The sequence below is a fragment of the Dendrobates tinctorius genome, unplaced genomic scaffold (genome assembly GCF_039654945.1).
Source record: "Dendrobates tinctorius isolate UK_male_01 unplaced genomic scaffold, ASM3965494v1 ptg000016l, whole genome shotgun sequence".
NCBI lineage: Eukaryota > Metazoa > Chordata > Amphibia > Anura > Dendrobatidae > Dendrobates > Dendrobates tinctorius.
Genome location: NW_027361684.1, coordinates 53,144,746 through 53,168,216, shown reverse-complemented (window position 1 = coordinate 53,168,216; position 23,471 = coordinate 53,144,746). Strand labels below are relative to the sequence as shown.

Here is a 23,471-nt window from a genome sequence, read left to right as displayed (position 1 = left end):
AGCAATAACCGGAACCGCAGCTCTCAGTTCTATCCTAATGTTGATACATACTCTCCCAAACAATTAGACAGATTACTGTCAACAACACAGTTCCAAACAAAAGCGCTATATACTCTTCATACATCTGGAACTGAGTCCTTACTAGACTCTGAATATGCAAGGTCTATTCCTGAATCCACTCTGGGTTCACTAAGATAATATTCGTGCGTGATATTATCTTGCCACCTTGGCATATACCATTCATGGGTCCAATACATCTACCCAGCTTTTAAACAATGCATATGACAAGAATATACTCTGCACTTATACTGGTGAACTGAACACAGACCCTTTTCACACAGAATATGGTACACACATGGTAAGCATTTGTCCGACATTTCAATCACATCCATATCCACAGTACTTCTGTACTCTCTCGCTCCCCGCATCTTATCAAAAATGATCTATTGCCAATGGACAAAAACATAAATCACATCTATTTGTAGAAACTCTTGCTTGGTTCACTATATCCTCTAATTAGCATCCTATCTGAGTACCGGGTTGCATACAAAAAACATTTACATTTATATTCACATAGATTGTCTTCACGTGATTTTCCCTCTTCACTACAAACTCCCACCCGGGACCTTCCTGTAAATTTTTTCAAGTAGCAACTAACTGGAGAGTTTTATCTTACTCACTGCTTTGAGCAAAAATTTTATACACTGAGCACACGTCATTTAGTCTCCATACATCAACAGCACTGCTTAGTACCCCACAACACAGATATAGCAACATCAGGACCGTAGTATAATCAGAACAGTTCTGCACAGCATTGTCAGTACTACTTATCAATTAACATCTGACAAGGCATCAACAAACAAAAGGAGAATAAAAGTTAGAACAAACATAAACCAAGTATAGCAAAGCAGGTTCAAGACAATTTGATTGCAATATTTTCAATATTAACAAACTTTGAGATCATTACAAACAGAAAGACAGGAACCTTTGTTATAGATGCAGACAAAACAAATGGAAAATCATCGCACTTCATCCTGAAACAAAACAATTGTTAACAGCACTTAAACAAACAGACAATCAAGCAAGAGATAACAAATAATATATACCTTTTTTACCCGAGGGCTTTTCCCGTTAGAAATCTCCACAGACTGACTCCAGATAGCCTCTTTTCCCGGAGAGAAAACGGTGTGAGTAACAAATGTACTCACTTACCCAGGATCTGGTTTTCTGTTCAGGATAGAGGTGGTCAATTGTTCAGTCTGAGATGAAAGTCGAAGGGGAACATTATATCTCGCTGGGGCCTCCAAGTTGTCGGAGAAGGGATTTCTATGTCTCCTCGGGTATAGCTCAGGAGGAGCTTTTGCCTAGGTACCTAGGATTGGGAGAAATAAAACGAGAGACACAGGTTGCTTGTCTATCAAGTAAATCTCATCCTTTATTAAGGTGGGGGCTTGATCTTTTATAGCAAACCAGAAGAGGAAATGAACAAATATGGACAATTCCGTAACATTGTGTAACAATTGACAAAAATGGAGGAGAGCTTACACAATAATTGGCAAGAATGATAGTTATATATATATAACGATATGTCAACTATATCATGAGTTATGAGATATTATTTAATTGGAGGTGACGAGAATATATATGGGGGTTTTGGCATTTCCCTTATATCAATTTAACATATCCTGTTAGTACATTTTGGCCAAGAAGATATTTGGCCTTGACATATTTAGACATTATTCAAGGGAAGAAGAGGGAAATTTGGAACTGACCACTGGCAGAATTATCCAACCACGTAGACAGATTATAACAATTAAGATGGTGTCATGGGTTACCAGTTGTTTTTCAGTTATTTTTCTAGACTTTAGAGAACTAAGATTAACCATTTCTTTGACTCAACTGCCTGTTGCCACTACTTGGGGGCCATTTAGTTTACAGGCTTCCATTGGCCTGAAAATGAGCTGTTAATAGTGGCTTACACACACTCAGGATTTTGGAAGTATGGTTTAACACCTTTACACCCAAAGCCTGTCTACACCTTTATGGCCAGACAAGATATTACAATTCCGACCAGTGTCACTTTATGGCCAGAGATAGACACAGCATATAAAAATACGGTCCGGCTGACCGGAGTTTAACTGATTAGCGTGGGAAAGTTTCTGAAATTTTCCCATGCTGTCAGTTCACCTCAGGTCAGCCGGGGACTCCGCGCAGCCTCTCTCACTACCGCTGACATCACTGAGGCTGCACGGAGTGCCTGGCTGACCTGAAGTGAACTCGGGAGCGTGGGAAAAAGTTCAGAAACTTTCCCACGCTAATCAGTTCATCTCCGGTCAGCTGGGACGCCTGACATGATTTTGTTCATTCTGCAGTGGTTTACAACGGGGCCGGTAGCATTAGCACCGATCCCTGTTGTAAACAATTTAACCCCTTGTGATGGATTGCAGCGGGGGACCTGACTGGCCGAGAGGTATGGATATTATTGGTTTTTTATTTTACTTTTTTTACAAGACAACAAGTGATTCTTTTGGATTTGCAGAATAATACATTTGGTCAAAAACTTTGTGTATTTATTTCATTAAAATAATTTTAATTAATGTGTGTCTTTTTTAACCCTTTAGTACTATAGGATTAATAATGGATAGGTGTCTTATTGGCACCTCTCCATTACTAACCCGGCTTAATGTAATCTTTCAATAGCAAGGTGACATTAACCCATTATTATCCCATGAGCCACGGCTAAAGGAATTGGGAATAGAGAGGCTAAGTGCCAGAAAAGGCGCATCTTATAGATGCGCCTTTTCTGGGGTGGCTGGGGGTAGATTTTTTTAGCCAGGGGGGGGCAAAAACAATGGTCCCTCTCTAGGCTATTAATATCTGCCCTCACTCACTAGCTTTCCCTCTCTGGTGGAGAAAATACAGTGGGAGCCCACGCTATTTTTTTCAATGAATTTATCCGTTAATTTAACACCTACATTTACAAAATGTTATACACATACACTAATCTAATTATTATTCAAAGACATATAAAAAACTAAATGAAATGAAATGGTTTACTGTATGTAAACCATGTGTCATTTCATGTCGGGTTTTGTAATGATTTTACAGAAGCTGGCAATTGATTTAGCGGCTATTATGCTATGTAGAACTCTATGCACTATAAATATATACAGTACAGACCGAAAGTTTGGACACACCTTCTCATTCAAAGAGTTTTCTTTATTTTCATGACCATGAAAATTGTAGATTCACTCTGAAGGCATCAAAACTATGAATTAACACATTTGGAATTATATAATTAACAAAAAAGTGTGAAACAACTGAAAATTTGTCTTATATTCTAGGTTCTTCAAAGTAGCCACCTTTTGCTTTGATTACTGCGTTGCACACTCTTGGCATTCTCTTGATGAGCTTCAAGAGGTAGTCACCGGAAATGGTCTTCCAACAGTCTTGAAGGAGTTCCCAGAGATGCTTAGCACTTGTTGGCCTTTTTGCCTTCACGCTGCGGTCCAGCTCACCCCAAACCATCTCGATTGGGTTCAGGTCTGGTGACTGTGGAGGCCAGGTCATCTGGCGTAGCACCCCATCACTCTCCTTATTGGTCAAATAGCCCTGTTGAAAAATAAATGATGGTCCAACTAAACACCAACCGGATGGAATAGCATGCCGCTGCAAGATGCTGTGGTAGCCATGCTGGTTCAGTATGCCTTCAATTTTGAATAAATCCACAACAGTGTCACCAGCAAAGCACCCCCACACCATCACACGTCCTCCTCCATGCTTCACGGTGGGAACCAGGCATTTAGAGTCCATCCGTTCATCTTTTCTGCGTCGCACAAAGACACAGTGGTTGGAACCAAAGATCTCAAATTTGGACTCATCAGACCAAAGCACAGATTTCCACTGGTCTAATGTCCATTCCTTGTGTTCTTTAGCCCAAACAAGTCTCTTCTGCTTGTTGCCTGTCCTTAGCAGTGGTTTTCTAGCAGCTATTTTACCATGAAGGCCTGCTGCACAAAGTCTCCTCTTAACAGTTGTTGTAGAGATGTGTCTGCTGCTAGAACTCTGTGTGGTATTGACCTGGTCTCTAATCTGAGCAGCTGTTAACCTGCGATTTCTGAGGCTGGTGACTCGGATGAACTTATCCTCCACAGCAGAGGTGACTCTTGGTCTTCTTTTCCTGGGGTGGTCCTCATGTGAGCCAGTTTCTTTGTAACGCTTGATGGTTTTTCCACTGCACTTGGGGACACTTTCAAAGTTTTCCTAATTTTTCAGACTGACTGACCTTCATTTCTTAAAGTAATGATGGTCACTCATTTGTCTTTACTTAGCTGCTTTTTTCTTGCCATAATACAAATTCTAACAGTCTATTCACTAGGACTATCAGCTGTGTATCCACCAGACTTCTGCACAACACAACTGATTGTCCCAACCCCATTTATAAGGCAAGAAATCCCACTTATTAAGCCTGACAGGGCCCACCTGTGAAGTGAAAACCATTTCCGGTGACTACCTCTTGAAGCTCATCAAGAGAATGCCAAGAGTGTGCAAAGCAGTAATCAAAGCAAAAGGTGGCTACTTTGAAGAACCTAGACTATAAGACATATTTTCAGTTGTTTCACACTTTTTTGTTAATTATATAATTCCACATGTGTTAATTCATAGTTTTGATGCCTTCAGGGTGAATCTACAATTTTCATAGTCATGAAAATATAGAAAACTCTTTGAATGAGAAGGTGTGTCCAAACTTTTGGTCTGTACTGTGTGTATATATATATATATATATATATATATATATATGTGTCTCAATGACATGTGTGTATGTATGTACATATATATATGTGTATTCTATTTGTATATATCTATTCTTTCTATTCTTTATTAAACATGTCAGTGTGATTTTACTGTATTGCGAACTGAATTGCCAGCTTTTGTTAAAGGACGTTGGTGCATATTTCTTGCAAGTCACATGTATGGTCCGTGTGTAATTCAAAGTTTTCTCGCCCTCATAGACTTGCATTGGCGTATTACAGGCGTACTACTGTACAGGCGTTTTTTTGCGCATAGCACTCGTCCGTATTTCTCGCCAGTGTGACTCCGGCCTATGAGGTAATAACTCTGGAACACTTCAACGGATTCCACTGATTCTGAGATTATTTTTTCGGGACATATTGTACTTCATGATAGTAGCAACATTTCTTCAATATGATTTGCATGTATTTGTGAAAAAAAATTGAAAATTTGGGAAATTTAGTAATTTTCAAACTTTTAATTTTTATGCCCTTAAATCAGAGAGTTATGTGACACAAAATAGTTCAGAAGTAACATTTCTCACATGTCTACTTTACATCAGCACAGTCAGCATAATTTTTTTAATGAAGTTAAAATGGTTAAAAGTTGACCAGCGATTTCTTATTTTTCCAGCAAAATTTGCAAAACCATTATTTAGGTACCACATCACATTTGAAGTGACTTTGAGAGGTCTTTTTGACAGAACATACCCACACGTGACACAATTGTAAAAACTGCACCCCTCAAAGTGCTCAAAAACACATTCAAGAAGTTTATTAACCCTTCAGGTGCTTCACAGGAACTGAAGCAATGTGGGAGGAAATTTTTTTTTTTCTCCTGAGTATGCTGATATCCCATATGTGTGGAAAAACCACTGATGGGCGCATGGTAGGGCTTGGAAGGAAAGGAGCACTGTTTGACTTTTTGAATGCAAAATTGGCTGGAATCAAGAGCAGACGCCATGTAGCGTTTGGAGAGCCCCTGATGTGCCTAAACCGTGGACCCCCCCAAGTAGCCCTATTTTGGAAACTAGACCCCTCAAGGAACTTATCTAGATGTGTGGTAAGCACCTTGAACCCCAAGGTGCCTCACAGAAGTTTATATCTTAGAGCTGTGAAAATAAAATATCTAATTTTTTCCACAAAAATATTCTTTAGCCCCAAACTTTTTATTTTCACAAGTGTAGCAGGAGAAAATGGACCTTAAATATTGTTTTGCAATTTCGCTTGAGTATGCGATACCAGATATGTGGGGGAAAACCACTGTTTGGCCACACAGCAGGGCTGGGAAAGGAAGGAGCACCGTTTGACTTTTTGACCGCAAAATTGGCTGGAATTGAGAGCGGATGCCATGCCGCATTTGGAGAGACTCTGATGTGCCTAAACAGTGGAAAACCTCCACAAGTGACCCCATTTTCAAAGCTAGACCACCAAAGAATTTCTCTAAATGTGTGGTGAGAAGGTTGAACCCCCAGGAGCTTCACAGAAAATTATAATGTTGAGTTGTGAAAATGAAAACATTAATTAATTTGCGCAAAATTGATCTTTCAGCACCAATTTTTTTATTTTCACAAGGATAGCAGGGGAAAATGGACCCCAAAATCTGCTGAGCACACAGATACCACATATGTGGAGGACTCTAGGCAGGAATCAGAAGGGAAGGAGTGACTTTATGAAATGCAGACTTTGATGGAATGGTCTGTGAATGTCATGTCCCGTTCTGAGAACTCTTGATGTGCCTGAACAGTGGAAATGCCCCACAAGGGAGTCCATTTTGGAATTGATCTACTGTTTCATGGTATGTGAACAATATAATGTAGTGTCATCCGTAAGTTGTTTAGAATGCATCCGGTTGATATGCGTGAGTAGTGTAATATTCGTCAGGTTGGCATACCTGAGTTGTTTACTGTTCGTCAGGTTGACATACGGAAGTTGTGTACTCTTTGTTAGGTAGGTATACTTGAGCTGTGTAAGTCAGAAATGAATTTAGTAGTCCATGGATGTGTGCTACAGTCTGAAGCATTCTTTTTTACACAGGCTAGGTTTGTTGGGGAAGATGTTACATTGATAAGTGGTGTCCTTGCCAGGGGCGGACACTGACAGCTTGGGGCTCTTGTGCAAGAAATATGTCTGGCCCACCCTTCCTAAAGACAATCTGGGACCTCCAGATCCTATTTCAATATTGAACTTTAACATTATGAGCAGTTGTCTAATGTGTTTCTAATATCACAAGAAGGAATGATTTGGATACCTGGTTTGCTTTAAGGTATCAGTAACACTACCCCTGCACAAGCAGAGGTAGTGCAGGATAGGGCTGTTTAAAACATTATGAAATATACATATTTCAGCACTATCCGTTGTGCAGTTGCTCAAATATTCAGCTTTTATTGAAATGCACTGTCAAAGATTAGGTGAATAAAAAAGCTATATAAATACATTAGGGAGATAACTATATTATTCAAGGAGCTGACGGCCTCAGAAAGACCATATGTTCTCTGTGTATAGTCCTGCTCATCATTATTGGCACCCATGAAGTTTAATGTGAACCTTTAGAGGGATTTTACTCAGTTTACTACATACACTGTCAGGTTGGCGCTGTTATACTGATTAAAATGATACTTCAGTTGTTGAAATCTGTCTTGTGGTTGTTGTTTAATCTGTATTTACAGTTTTCAGTTAATGAAATTCTTGTGCTCCATGGCGGTCCTGTGGGGGGGTCTAGGACCGGCTCCAGGTTTTCATGGACTCCAGTCGAAAGATTCTCAGTGGGCCCCTTTAACACATATCACAATTCATGATTCACAGATAAGGCAGAGAAATATAGGTATAGTACAATGCCAAAGATTTCTCTTACTTGAGTGATATCTATTATAAATTCTACAATACCATACATTAGAGAGGATTCAGGTGATTGATGGTCCACTGGTTTCAGGGTTTCAGTACCTGTAGTAATAGAGGTAAATGGGATATTGATAAATGTACCCTAACAGTGGAAACTGTTCTCTGCGGTGTAATCTTTACAAAAGTCAATTTTCCCCTATATAGTTGTCCATACGGTATAATGGGCCCCATATATTGCTTCATATAGTATAATGAACGCCATATAATGCTCCATACAAAATAATAGACCCCATATATTGCTCCATAAAGTATAATGGACCCCATATATTATTTCATACAGTATAATGAGCCCCATATAATGTTCCATACAAAATAATGTGCCCCATATAATGGTCCATACAGTATAATGGGCCCCAATGCCACATATAATGCTCTATACAGAATGGGAAACAATATAATGCTCCATACATTATAATGGTCCTCATAGAGTTTAATGGGCCACATATAATGTTTCAGACAGAAAAATTGGCCCCATATGCTTTATATAGTATTATGGGCCCCAATGCCTCATGTAATACTCTATACTGAAAGGGACACATATAATGCTCTACACAGAATGGGCCCCAAACTATGTTCCATGTAAAATAATGGCCCCATATAATGCTCCATAAAGAATGGACCCCATTTAATGCTCCATACAAAATAATGGACCTCATATAATGCTCCATATAGAATATTGAGCCCCATATAATTCTCCATATAGAATAATGGACCTCATATAATGCTCAATACAGAATTGACCTCATATAATTATCCATACAGAATAATGAGCCTCATATAATGCTCCATACAGAATAATGGCTCCATATAATGCTCAATACAGAATGGACCTCATATAATGATCCATACAGAATAATGAGCCCCATATAATGCTCCATATAGAATAATGGCCCCATATAATGCTCAATACAGAATGAACCACATATAACGATCCATACAGAATAATGGACCCATATACTGCTCCACACAAAATAATGTGCCCCATATAATGGTCCATACAGCATAATGGGCCCCAATGCATCATATAATGCTCTATACAGAATGGGAAACCATATAATGCTCCATACACTATAATGGTTGTCATATGTTCCATAGAGAATAATGGGAACCATATAATGCTCCAGACAATGGGCCTCATATATAATACTTCGTACAGTATAATGGGCCCCATTGCCACATGTAGTACTCTATAAAGAAAGGGCCCCATATAATGCTTCATAGAGAATGGGCCCCATATTATGCTCCATGTAGAATAATGGCCCCATATAATGCTCCATACAGAATGGACCCCATATAATAATGCTAAATAATGCTACATACAAAATAATGAACCCCATATAATGCTCCATATAGAATAATGGACGCCATATAATTTTCCATATAGAGTAATGGACTTCATATAATGCTCCATACAGAATAATGAGCCACATATAAGGCTTAATACAGAATGGACCATATATAATGATCCATACAGAATAATGGACCCCATATAATGCTCCATATAGAATAATGGACCCCATATAATGCTCCATACAAAATAATGATCCCCATATAATGCTGCATACAGATTAATGGACCCATATAATGCAAAATACAGAATGGGCCCCACATAATGCTAAATACAGAATGGTCCCCATACAATGCTCCAAGCAGAATTGGCCCCATATAATGCTCTGTACATAATGGGCCACCATTTAATGCTCTATACAGAATAATGACCCAAATATAATGCTCCATACAGAATGGGCCCCATATAATCCTCCAAACAGAATAATGGCTCCATGTAATGTTCTATACAGAATGGGCCCCATATGATGCTCCATACAGAATTGACCACATATAATGCTCCATACAGAATTATGGTCCCATATAACACTATACAGAATGGGCCCCATATAATGTACCATACAGAATGGACCCCATATAATGCTCGATGCATAAAAAAAGTCAAATAGTTACCTCTCCCTCCCGCAGTGTCGATCTCAGTGATGTCTGACTTTTTCCAGAAGTGCATGTTATAGTGATGTCATTGTGCCTTCTTCCCTCAGATGACAAGGAAAAGACAGGACCTGAGGAAGGAAAAGGGAGAGCTGAGTATTTCAAACAGTTGTAAGGTAGCGCTTGTTATTCATGTTGGGGACACTCGCTTGGCAGCCGATTAACTAGGTCCGGCATGGGTTTTTCAACATAAACAGTTCATGAGGTTTATTGGGCAGCATAAACCATATAGCAGCAACAGTCTTGCATCAGACCAAATGAACATTCAATGTAGAGCTTCGCTCTCTTAGCCTTGTGGTCACACAGGCTGCGCTTTGTCCAGCAAACAGGCTCTACAGTCTCTCAGTTAATTCCCCCCTCCGGGGTTACATCTTAGCTGCTTCTCAGTCCTGACATCCCTTCCCTCCTGGGGACTGTCCAGTACTCACAGGCTATTACACACAGGCCACACACGGTCAGCGGCATTCACATGTGCACTTCAGGAAGGCAGCACACCTTCTAGCACGTCGGCCTTCCAGGACCTTCCACACGGACCAATCAGATCCAGGCATTCCCTCATGTGACCTACCCTGGTCACCTTATATGGTCCATAGCCACGCCCACAGCATCACATGGCTATGACCTCATTGCAGGTCCTTCAGATTCACAACCACACACATAGGCTTTACTTCAGACACATGCCCCTGGGTGGGTTTGTAGGTGACTGGTCCCACCCGTCTCACCAGCCACCTGGAAGCCTTCCCTGACACACTTTAACAGAAACCTCAGCAGTACCTTTGCTGATTAACACATGTTCAAGCTTCCATTCCAGGGCCACCCACCCTGGGATACATAACGGTCATTTACCATCCTACCGTTCCTCCTATTTCCATTACCACAATGGAAATGCCTGTATGCCTGTCCTGGGGCATCAACACAGTGCTCCTAGCAGACACAGTAGTCACTGCACCACACAGTTTAAAGCACGGGGGCACCAGGCCCCCCCGACTCATGGGCCCCATAGCGTGCCAATGTCCCTGACGGCGAATGGTCCCCTTCACTTGTTGGGTGCACCAGGTGGTGACACAGACACTTTCTGCCTGCAAGGGCCCCGCTCCACCTCCAGGACCGGTGGTATGTCCATCCCCAGTCTTGGGTATCCCCTTTCTGCAACACACTAACCACCTCTTTTGCAACCTTCCTTTTTTTGTGCTTTGAGGGACCTTCCCGGGGAAATGTTGGACTGGTATGATATGAGCATCATCTGTTCCGAAAGTACTGGGGCCAGCTCCTTTCTGATCTCCAAAGATTAGGGCCTTGATCGCTACCTCATGGAACTGAAGGTAGGGCATACCAGTCTGCCCTGCACATCATGATAGCTCAAAAGAGTTGTGCATTGCCATTTTTACGATGTGCACGGCCAACTTCTTGTACCACACCTTGGCTTTTCTCATGGCACTGTATGGCTAGAGGACTTGATCAGAGAGATCAACTTCCCCCATGTTCTTGTTGTACCCAGTGTGATTTGTGGACCTGTGTAGAAATACCTCGTACAGTGCTGGGGGTTCTGCCATTGCCATGAATGGTGGTTGTTATGATTGGGTCACCGAGGAGGAAAGCAAGACCAAGCTAAGTCACAGAAAACCAGAGAGGTTGGTAACTAAGCGGATTGCAGACCCCTGATCCTAGCATTGGAGCGTACCTACGATGATTCTAGATGCCTCGACACAGCCAGAGAACTAAATAAGCCTAAAGCAAGAAAGGGGGAATCTAAACTGCCCCAGAGCAAACCCCAAAAGGAATAGATAGCCCCCAAACATATATTGTCGGTGAGACAAGATGAAAACACAAACGCAGGTAGGAAAATAGGCTGAGCAAACGATGTGGCCCAAAGTAACTAGACAGGAAAGGAAAGACACTGTTTGCAATCACTCAAAAAACCCTGCAAAAAATGCCCAATATGTCTGATAGAAAAAAAACTGAAGTCACTAGACTTCACCCACTATATCAGTACTCTGGTATATTCTGAAAACAGAGCAAAGAGAGGCCAATCTAATAAGGGACAAAAACAAACTGGCACAAGCAATAACATAAGGATGGAAATTCAGCACAGCCTCAGCCGGGGCTGGCTGACCACACAAAACTGAAATAGACATAACCAAATCAAATGTGAACAATAGCAAATGAACACTTAGCTTGAGCATGCAGGGACTGAGCTGGAAACTAAGACATCAGGAGTAGTGTTGAGCATTCCAATACTGCAAATATCGGGTATCGGCCGATATTCGCTGTATCGGAATTCCGATACTGAGTTCCGATACTTTTTGCATATCGAATACCGGAATCGGAATTTCCCATAATGCTATGAGCCACTTTGATTTGATTCAGCCAATGAGGAATCCTAAGAAGTGTGGGCACATCCTGTTAGGCATGTAACTACTGGCATGGCTGTGATTGGCTGCGAGCAGACCACCCAGCTGCTCCTCCCCCCAGACACATGCTGAACAGTGATCTATGGAAACTGAAACTAGTGAGGGAGGAGGAAACGACAAGTTCTCATTTCAATGCCAGAACACCCCCCCCCCCTGGACGTTTATCTTAGAAGAGATGATATCTTGGAAACCGTGCAGACTAGCCACAGAAGGTAAATTACTTATTGTCAGCATTCTGCAGCCTAGATATGCACTGAGATTACGTGAAAAGCCCGGACAACCTGTTCTGTTATGTATTTCCACCAAGTTGGATCGCCCGCCAGGGCTGGTGGGGTACTCGGTACCGGGCCCGTTGGTTTCAGTGGGAGATGTCACGGTAGCTGTGACCCGGTCCTTGGCCCTGGGCGTCCATTGTAAAAGGGAAATGTTGAACGTGTGGATGATGATTAAAGTTTGAGTGAATGATTCGTGACGCCACCTGTAGTGTTCGGCAATGAAGATGTTAAGCCAACGCTGCAGACAGATCCTCTGGGACAGATGGTGTGATGCAGCAATGATGTTGTGGCCCTCCACAGGTAGGGCTGTAGTCCCAGGGCAGTGTAGATGGAGGGGTAGTGAAGAGCCGTAGATGGTGCAGTGCCAGGCACAGAGATGTAGCAGTGCTGAGTGTGTTGGCGCAGAAATAACTGGAGGACAACAGGACATGTAGTTCCAAAGCTTTACTCAGTCAGTTGTGCATACAGGTGCCCGCATCCGTGCCGTGTACTCCGGGTCAGGGGCTCAGTCAACCTCCAAGCTAAATGAAGCACTCCGTTCCAACACTCCACCAACATGTGCCTTTTCTGAATGTCTCCCTCTATTGCTACACAACCCCTTTAACATAGTCAATATCTTTGTAACTCCGAACGTCTTGAAAAAAAAATTAATTCCTGCTATTCCATTTGATTGGGCTAAACCTCTATGCCTTTAATGTCTCCTCCACCTCCCCCAATACATTCTACATTATTCTTAGTTGTTTTCCTTCATGTAGAATTAACCTACAAGGAAAGTAAGGGTTTATTTTCATTCCGATATTTGTGTCCCATTGATTTGCACTGGTTTCCGGTATCGGAATCGGCGATATCCGATATTTTTAGGGTATCGGTCTGATCCGATCTGATATTTCCCGATATCGGAAGATATCGCTCAACACTAGTCAGGAGGCAGGAAAAAATCACCAGCAGGGATAGAGGGAGTCGGCTGTCTTAAATCCAGTCAGAAACTCCCAATGTCCAATCATCCTCCTCATTATCAGGTGGCAGGTCTCTGTTAATTAGATCGGCTCCATTACCTCCTGTAACCACCAGAGGGAGCCCGGAAAGAGAACTCGCGACCCTTCTGTCAATATAACCATCTCCACTGATTTCACCAGCAACCAGAGGTAGGCCAGAAAGTGAATTCACAACAGGTGGGCAAGGAAAGTCCTTGTACTTGACCACCAGCATGTTGCCGCTACATTGGGCTCTGCTCGCACCCATTTGAGCAGCTGCCCAATTAGTGTCTTAGGGAAGCCTCTCTGATTTCTGCAGACAGTACCACAAGCTGTGGTACTTGAAGAGTGCAATGGTATAAAAGTTGTCTATGTAGAGGTGATAACCTTAATCCAGCAGCAGGTGCACTAAATCCCACACAATTTTTCCACTCACTCCTAGGGGCATTCAGGGTGTTCAGTCCAAGAGTCCTTCCTTTCATAAACCCTAAACTTGTGGGTGTTTCCTGAGGTACTCTCACACAGTTTGTATAGCTTAGTTTCATACCTGACCCCCCGCCCTTATTAGGCAGCATTGCTAGAATTTGAGTCTCCCCTTGAAGTGGATTAGGAACTCATCCATGCAGATGTCCCTTTGGAGCAAGTGCACCTCAGCAAATTTTTGCTGAAATGATCAATGATAGGCCAAACTTTGAAAAGTCGGTTAAAGTTGGGGTCATTTCGGGGAGGATGCATTATCATTGTAATGCAAAAATTTTTGAATGGCCTCAAAACATTTAGGGGTCATGGTTATTTAGAACAGTGGAGTGTTATACAAAAGGTCAACACTCCAATATTGCCAAAGTTCTGGCTTCTTGACTATCCCCATGTGAAGGATGAGGCCTCAAAACGTCATCATTTCTACTGCATCTACAGGAGTCCAGTTAGAAAATGATGAAGGGCGGCTTTGTGCCAAAAATTGCTGGGAATACAAATTTGTTTGGGCCACCATGAGGTTTACAAAATCCTCAGAGAAAAAGACTTAAAAAATTCCATTTCTGTGAGGCCAATGGTGTCAAATTTGATTCCTGATTGCACTACAAAAGCAGTAATCAGTTATTCATAATCTTCAGGGGGTGAGGTCCATACGGGGTCAGTATCAGTTGGCTCTGGTTCAGTTTCTGTCCTGGAGCATTTGCATGGTGGTTCTGCATCACTTGAGGAAGAGGAGCAGGAAAAATAAAGGAAGGTGGGATTCTCTCCCTCACTATCCGTGTCAGAGGCAAAGAAGGCACATGCCACCTCCACTGAATACCGGGTTTGGGACAAGCGGGACTTTTTTTATGCATGTGGTGCTTGTGTGAGTACCAAATTTTATACAAGTGTGTGTGTGTGTGAGTGCGTGGTGTAAACATTTTTATTTAGAAAAGAAAAATTATCAAAGAAAAGCAAGTTGATCTCTGATGTGCGTCAGTGATCAGCACTCGACGCACAGATGATTTATTTTTCACGCTGACACTAACTCAATTCAGTAAAAAATTCAGTAAAAATTCAGTAAAAAATGCTGTAGTAGATGATGATAGATGATGATTGCTACAGTATATTTTGCTATCCCTAATCTAATTTTTTTTAATTCTCTTTTCACATAAAAAACAAACCAACAACCGGTTGCTCACTGATGTGCGTCAGTGATTAGTGCTCGACGGCTGTAGGACGCACGGATGATTCTTTTTTTCCACGTTGACACTAACTCATTTCAGTAAAAAATACCATAGGAGAAAACGATTACTAAGATATATTTTTACTCTTTATTATCTGACACTAACTCTAACTCAATTCAGTAAATACTGTAGTAGATGACCATTACTACAATATATTTTTACTGTCCCTAAAATAGTCCTAGCAACTAATCTAAATGATTTTTTTACTCAAATCTTTTTTTTTAAAAAAAGAAGAAAATGTAGGCCTGTTGGTGATGTTGTCATCGACCAGTGCTTGACAGCTGTAGGATGCACGTACGGATGTGGTGAGTGTAGGGGATGAAAAAATAGACAGGAAAGAAATTTTGCCAAAAATGAGCAAAGGTACTAATCAGTGGTGTGAAAATAGTTAGTGAAAAAAAAAGTCGTGGAAAACAGTGAGCACAAGTGCGGATCAGTAATTTGCCTCACTGATCAACGTTTGGTGGCTGCAGGACGCATGCACCGAGGTGGGGCAAAGGAGGACAGGGGCAAAAAAAATTCCTGGAAAACAGCAAGCATGGATGTTGATCAGTGATTTGCATCACTGATCTGCGCTCAGTGGCTGCAGGATGCACGGGAAAATAAAACAGTCAAAAATCATGTAATCAAGTACAGATCAGCGCTCGGTGACAGAAGGGTGGAAGGAGGGAAAATGGTAGCAAGTGGGAGAGGAGGATTCTGATGGATTAGGAAAGATCAGGGAAGTATCAGGAATTATTTCTTCTTTGTTTCAGCAGGAGCAGGAGCACAGACAGCATCAAGGTTGATGGTTCAAGTTTCTGTGGCATCATAAAAACCAGCATGGCATGCAGAGTGATGGAGTGACATGTACAAATCCGCAGCTAGAATGAGAAATACAGGGGTGATCACACCAATCAGTGCAGGTGATGGTGAGTCTGGCATTGCTAGGCACCAGCCTGTGATTGGTGCTCTTACAGTACTGATCGTAGGCTGGACATCAGAGTTTCTGATTACCTGAAACACTGAGAAACACTGCAATTTGTTGTTCAGAATTGAACAGCCAATCACAGCAATTGTAGTTGCAGGAGGGCGTCGCCACCCCCGGGACGACAACTGTGGCCTGTGGTAAGATGGCAATTTAATGCGATCGTGGTGTCGCATTAAAGATACAACGTATCCATAAGTCCAAGGTCATTAAGAACCAGTCAACCTGGACGTATGGATACGTCTAAGGTTGTAAAGGGGTTAATAGAAAGCAAATTAAACCATACCAAAAATTACACTTAAACATATTTTCTAAAATGTGTTTTCTGCAGCTTTTGTAAGATACTTTTCGAACCAAATCAGTAAATTTAGCAGACTTACTGAGGATAGCAGACTTACTGAGAATGTTCTTCACTATTTTGCATTATATAGAACATTTGTCTGCTCTCTCTGACAAAGTGAATCGGTACAACATGGATGCTCCTTTTCAGGGAATTCAATTAAGATTGGAAGCACTTCAATAACTGGAACAATTCTGCCGTGGAACCAGGGTTGTTAACTTTGATCTGTTGTTTGCATTGACAATATTCTTGCAGGCACATACTTTGAGAGGACGAAACACAGCTGGGCTATTTTTAAGAATAATGTAGTTTTGATTGCATTTCTGGAGAATTCAAAGCACCATCAATTGTTTAGCTGGTTCTTTTTAAAATGTCTCCCGAACTGAAACCTGAGCTACAATTTTACAATTTTAATGCCATATAATTCTCTCTACAGCTGATTAGTAATGTGTGGGTATCTGGGACAATGGCAGTCTAATGAGATGTTTCAGACATTGAATGTTTAGGGAAATAAACAAAACAATTCAAATAGGACAAAAAGCAGTAAATATTCCCAAAAGAAGAAATAGGTTCACACAAACAAACTACTATAAAATAGACAATAATTTTACATATTAATTAACCCCTTAACCCCCAAGGGTGGTTTGCACGTTCATGACATGGCCAATTTTTACAATTCTGACCACTGTCCCTTTATGAGGTAATAACTCTGAAACGCTTCCATGGATCCTGGTGATTCTGACATTGTTTTCTCGTGGCATATTGTACTTCCTGTTAGTGGTAAAATTTCATTCAAATAACTTGTGTTTATTTGTGAAAAAAATGGAAATTTGGCGAAAATTTTTAAAATATCGCAATTTTCCAACTTTGAATTTTTATGCCCTTAAATCACAGAAATGCGGCACACAAAAAACTTAAGTAACATTTCCCACATGTTTACTTTACATCAGCACAATTTTGGAACTAAAATTTTTTAGTTAGGAAGTTATAAGGGTTAAAAGTTGACCAGCGATTTCTCATTTTTGCAACACCATTTTATTTTTACGGACCACATCACATTTGATGCCACTTTGAGGGGTCTATATGATAGAAAATACCCAAAAGTGACACCATTCTAAAAACTGCACCCCTTAAGGTGCTCAAAACCACATTCAAGAAGTTTATTAACCCTTTAGGTGCGTCACAGGAATTTTTTGAATATTTAAAAAAAAATATGAACATTTAACTTTTTTTCACAAAAAAAATACTTCAGGTTAAATTTTTTTCATTTTGCCAAGGGTAACAGGAGAAATTGGACTGAAAAAGTTATTGTGCAGTTTGTCCTGAGTACGCTGATACCTGATATGTGGGGGGAACCACTGTTTCGGCGCATGGCAGTGCTCAGAAGGGAAGGAGCGCTGTTTGACTTTTTCAATGCAAAATTGGCTGGAATTCAGATCGGACGCCATGTCACGTTTGGAGAGCCCATGATGTACCTAAACAGTGGAAACCCCCCACAATTGACCCCATTTTGGAAACTAGACCCCCTAAGGAACTTATCTAGATGTGTGGTGAGCACTTTGAACCCCCCAGTGCTTCACAGAAGTTTATAACGCCCGGGGGTGAAAATAAAAAAAGCATATTTTTTCAACAAACATGATCTTTTAGTCCCCATTTTTTTTATTTTCTCAAGGGTAACAGAAGAAATTGGACCCCAAAAGTTGTTGTCCAATTTGTCCTGAGTACGCTGATACACCATATGTGGGAGAAAACTACTGTATTGGCACACGTAGGGGCTCGGAAGGGAAGTAGTGACGTTTTGGAATGCAGACTTTGATGGAATGCTCTGCGGGTGTCATGTTGCCTTTGGAGAGCCCCTAATGTACCTAAACAGTGGAAACCCCCCACAAGTGACCCCATTTTGGAAACTAGACACCCCCCACAGAACTTATCTAGATGTGAGGTGAGCACTTTGAACCCCCAAGTGCTTCACAGAAGTTTATAACGCCCGGGCGTGAAAGTAAAAAATAATTTTTTTTCCACAAAAATGATATTTTTGCCCCCAATTTTTTATTTTCCTAAGGGTAACTGGAGAAATTGGACCCCAAAAGTTGTTTTGCAATTTGTCCTGAGTAGGCTGATACCCTATATGTGGGGGTAAAACACTGTTTGGGCGCATTGCAGAGCTTGGAAGGGAAGGAGCACCATTTGACTTTTTCAACGCAGAATTGGCTGGAATTGAGATCAGATGCCATGTTGGATTTGGAGAGCACCTGATGTGCCCAAACAGTGGAAACCCCCCAATTATAACTCCAACCCTAACCCCAACACAACCCTAACCCTAGCCCTAACCCTAGCACTAATGGGAAAATGGAAATAAATACTTTTTTTAATTTTATTATTTTTCCCTAACTAAGGGGGTGATAACGGGAGGTTTGATTTACTATTTATGGCGGTTTTTATTTTTGTCAGCTGTCGCACGCTAAAAGACGCTTTTTATTGTAAAAATAGTTTTTGCATCACCACATATTGAGAGCTATAATTTTTCCATATTTTGACCCACCGAGTCATGTGAGGTCTTATTTTTTGCGGGACGAGTTGACGTTTTTATTGATATCATTTTCGGGCATGTGACATCTTTTGATCGATTTTTATTCCGATTTTTGGGACGCAGAATGAACAAAAACCAGCGTTTCATGAATTTCTTTTGGGGGGTGCGTTTACACCGTTCCGCGTCCGGTGAAATTGATAAGACGGTTTTATTCTTCGGGTCGGTACGGTTACAGCGATACCTCATTTAGATTTTTTTTATGTTTTGGCGCTTTTATGCAATGAAAACAATTTTATATAAACAATAATTATTTTTGCATCGCTTTATTCTGCGAGCTATAACTTTTTATTTTTTTGCTGATGATGCTGTATCATGGCTCATTTTTTGCGGGACAAGATGACATTTTCAGCGGTACCATGGATATTTATATGCGTCTTTTTGATCGCGCGTTATAGCACTTTTTGTTCGGCAGTGTGATAATAAATCATTTTTTGCTTTGTTTTTTATTTTTATTTTTTAAGGGGTTCGATAAAGGGGTTAACTAATGGGACAGTTTTATAGGGCGGGTCGTTATGGACGTGGCAATACCAAATATGTGTACTTTTATTGTTTTGGTTTTTTTTTTATTTCCAAAAAATGAATTTATTAGGGAATATTTTTTTTTTTAATTTATTTAATCTATTTTTTTTAAAAATTTTTTACACTTTTTTTTTTTCTTTATTACATTGTCCCAGGGGGGACATAACTGTCATGTGACAGATCGCTGATCTGTCACATCACAGATCACTGTGACAGATCAGCGATCTGTCACAGGCACTGCACTTGGCTTCCTCGTGCCTGCGCTTTGCAGGCACTGAGGAAGCCAGCTCCCTGCAGGCCCCTGAAGGTCTCCATCACCATCTTGGATTCGGGGATCTGCAGGGATAGAGCCCCCCGCAGCAGCGCTGCACATTGCGCTGCTGTGGGGGGCTCAGGGAAGCACGGAGGGAGCCCCCTCCCTGCCGAGGCTTCCCTTTAACCCCCGGTACACCGCGATCGTGTTTGATCGTGGAGTGCAATGGGTTAACGTGTCGGGGGCGGTCCGTGACCGCACCTGACACATTGTGCCGGGTGTCAGCTGTGATAATCAGCTGACACCCGGCCGCAATCAGCGGCGCTCACCATGTGGGCACCGCTAATCGCTGTGGCGTACTATCCAGTCCCTGGGAATTAAGTCCCAGGGCACATGGACGGGATAGTGCATCACATGACAGAAAGGGGTTAAACAATCATGGAGACAATAATAGAATATATACATAAGGAATGAAAGAGAGATCAGATGACCATTAGATTGCACTTGGAGCAAGGTATTCTTTGGGGCTTTGGACAAGATTTATTCTTCAGACAGAGTCTGTTCTACGAAAAAATTGCAGCATGCTTGAGTTGCATTCTATATTTAGATTGTACTCAGCCATGCAAGTCAATGAGTCTGTGGTAAAAACAGACTGCAAATCTCTGAGTTTGTGATAAGTATAGCGTGGCACTACCGCAGGGTGCACAAGTAGGTTACCCAGACCCAAATGAATAACAAATAGTAACTTGGCACTCAACTTGAATGATCCTTTTTGAAAGAAAATTTTATTATGTGCAGTCTCAGAAACGTTTCGGCCCACAACAGGCCTTCATCGGTCTGCCGACTGATGTCACAGTGTGGTGACTAAATGCAAGTCCAAAATTTCGTATATATTGATTCCTGCTATCAAGGTTGGTGCAGGTGTGACATCAGTCGGCAGACTGATGAAGGCCTGTTGTGGGCCGAAACGTTTCTGAGACTGCACATAATAAAATTTTCTTTCAAAAAGGATCATTCAAGTTGAGTGCCAAGTTACTATTTGTTATGCAAATCTCTGAGTTGTCCGATTTTCTAGGACTGTTAAATGGACAAGATGGAAACAGACATCAGAAATTATCTAGATTATATGGTCATTCATATAAAAGACCAAAATAGTCCAGATATACAATGATCAGATATACAATGATCAGCACATAATATACAGATATAAAAACCACATTATCAATATATGAATGAATATAAATATGTGTATATATATATATATATATATAGTATATACAGAATCATTCGTCTTGTAGACAGATAAGACCAAGATAGAGTTTTTTGGTAACGCACATCGTTCTACTGTTTACCCAAAATGGAATGAGGACTACAAAGAAAAGAACACAGTACCTACAGTCAAATATGGTGGGTGGAGGGTTAAAGAAATTTTGGGGTTGTTCTGTTACCTCTGTCACTTGGTGTCTTGACTGTGTGCAAGACATCATGAAATCTGAAGATTACCAAGGATCTTGGGTCACAATGTATTGCCCAGTGTCAGAAAGCTGGGTTTGCGTCCTACAAAAGAAGAGTGGTCCAAAATTCCAGTTGAGAGGTATAAGAAGCTTGTTGATGGTAATGGTGTGCAACCAAATATTAAGTTCAGAGAGCCAACAATCATTTTTATATTGCCCATTTTTTAAGTTTTTGTGTGAAACGATGTCCAATTTTCCTTTTTCCACAGTTTTTTGTGGTGTTCCAATACACACACAACAAATAAACATGTGTATAAGAAAACATGTGTAATTGTCGTTTTCTGGGAGAAATACTTCATTTTCTGGAACAATTTCAAGGGTGCCAACTAGAGTTGAGTGATACCGTCCGATACTTCAAAGTATCGGATCGGAATGGATCGGCCGATCTTAAAAAAAAGTATCGGTATCGCCGATTCCGATACCGGAAGTCCCATTCAAGTCTATGGGACTTCCGGTATCGGAATAAGAAAAATCCTGTTTTTCCCTTGTACAGCCTCTCTGGGGTCTGTACGGGCCTTTCGGGGGGCTGTGCCGGCCTGCCAGGGGGTCTGTGCAGGCTCCGGTGGTCTGTGCCGGCCTGCCGGGGGGCTGTGCCGGCCTGCCAGGGGGGCTGTGCAGGCTCCGGTGGGCTGTGCCGGCCTGCCGGGGGGCTGTGCCGGCCTGCCGGGGGGCTGTGCAGGCTCCGGGGGTCTGTGCCGGCCTGCCGGGGGGCTGTGCAGGCTTCTGGGGTCTGTGCAGGCATCGTCCGATGGGACTACAAGTCCCATTGGGCGATGCCTGCTACCATGACAGTGATTGACACATTAGCCAATGATGGGACAGTAGTAGTCCCATCATCCGGCTAATGTGTTGAATGTAAAAGAAAAAAAAAATTACATGCTACATACATACAACATGCATGCTACATTCATACTACATACTACATACATGCTACATTCATACTACATATATACTACATGCAACATACATACTACATATATACTACATGCAACATACATACTACATATATACTACATGCATGCAACATGCATACTACATATATACTACATGCAACATACATACTACATATATACTACATGCAACATACATACTACATATATACTACATGCATGCAACATGCATACTACATATATACTACATGCATGCAACATGCATACTACATATATACTACATGCATGCAACATGCATACTACATATATACTACATGCTACATACATACTACATATATGCTACATACATACTACATACATACTACATGCATGCTACATACATACTACATACATACTACATATATGCTACATACATACTACATATATACTACATGCATGCTACATACATACTGCATGCTACATACATACTACATGCTACATACATACTACATATATGCTACATACATACTACATATATACTACATGCATGCTACATACATACTGCATGCTACATACATACTACATGCTACATACATACCACATATATACTACATACATACTACATATATACTACATGCATGCTACATACATACTACATGCTACATACATACTACATATATACTACATGCATGCTACATACATACTGCATGCTACATGCATGCTACATACATACTACATACATACTACATGCTACATACATACCACATATATACTACATACATACTACATACAATACATTCATACAATACATACCTAGACATACAGTACATATAACATAGAGTAACATACTTACCAATACTTGTCACATTGTTCCCCGAAGCCATTGTCTTTTACGGAATAAATATTAACATAACAAACCACAAAAATACTCACCCACGATCCGAAGCAGTCCACGAGTGTGTCCCACGACGATCTTGGGTAGAGAACTGCAGCATCAGCTGTTGCTGCCGTTCTCTACGGGCTGCAGGAATCCAATGACGGAAGGTAGGTATCCTTCCGCACTGTATTCCTCCGCCACTTAAAAAAAAAAAAGTCCCTAGTCTCACTTTATGCCATTGCTGTGTGGGAAATTCCCACGCAGCAATGGCATAAAGTGAGACTAGGGACTTTTTTTTTTTAAGTGGCGGAGGAATACAGTGCGGAAGGATACCTACCTTCCGTCATTGGATTCCTGCAGCCCGTAGAGAATGGCAGCAACAGCTGATGCTGCAGTTCTCTACCCAAGATCGTCGTGGGACACACTCGTGGACTGCTTCGGATCGTGGGTGAGTATTTTTGTGGTTTGTTATGTTAATATTTATTCCGTAAAA

At 41.2% G+C, this 23,471-nt stretch overlaps 1 long non-coding RNA gene across 2 annotated transcripts in view; it reads right to left on the bottom strand.

The window, feature by feature from the left end:
- Positions 1-1,112: 1,112 nt before the first annotated feature.
- Positions 1,113-23,471, bottom strand: part of LOC141080564 (uncharacterized) — a 34,369-nt gene continuing 12,010 nt past the window's right edge. The window contains exons 2-4 of one of the 2 annotated variants that reach the window (XR_012228968.1): positions 9,651-9,760; positions 7,682-7,733; positions 1,113-1,372 (exon numbers count right to left, since the gene is read on the bottom strand). This is a non-coding gene — a long non-coding RNA (uncharacterized lncRNA). Of the gene's footprint in view, positions 1,373-4,785; positions 7,734-9,650; positions 9,761-23,471 lie in introns of those variants that run through there. The other variant, XR_012228967.1, reaches the window with a different exon arrangement.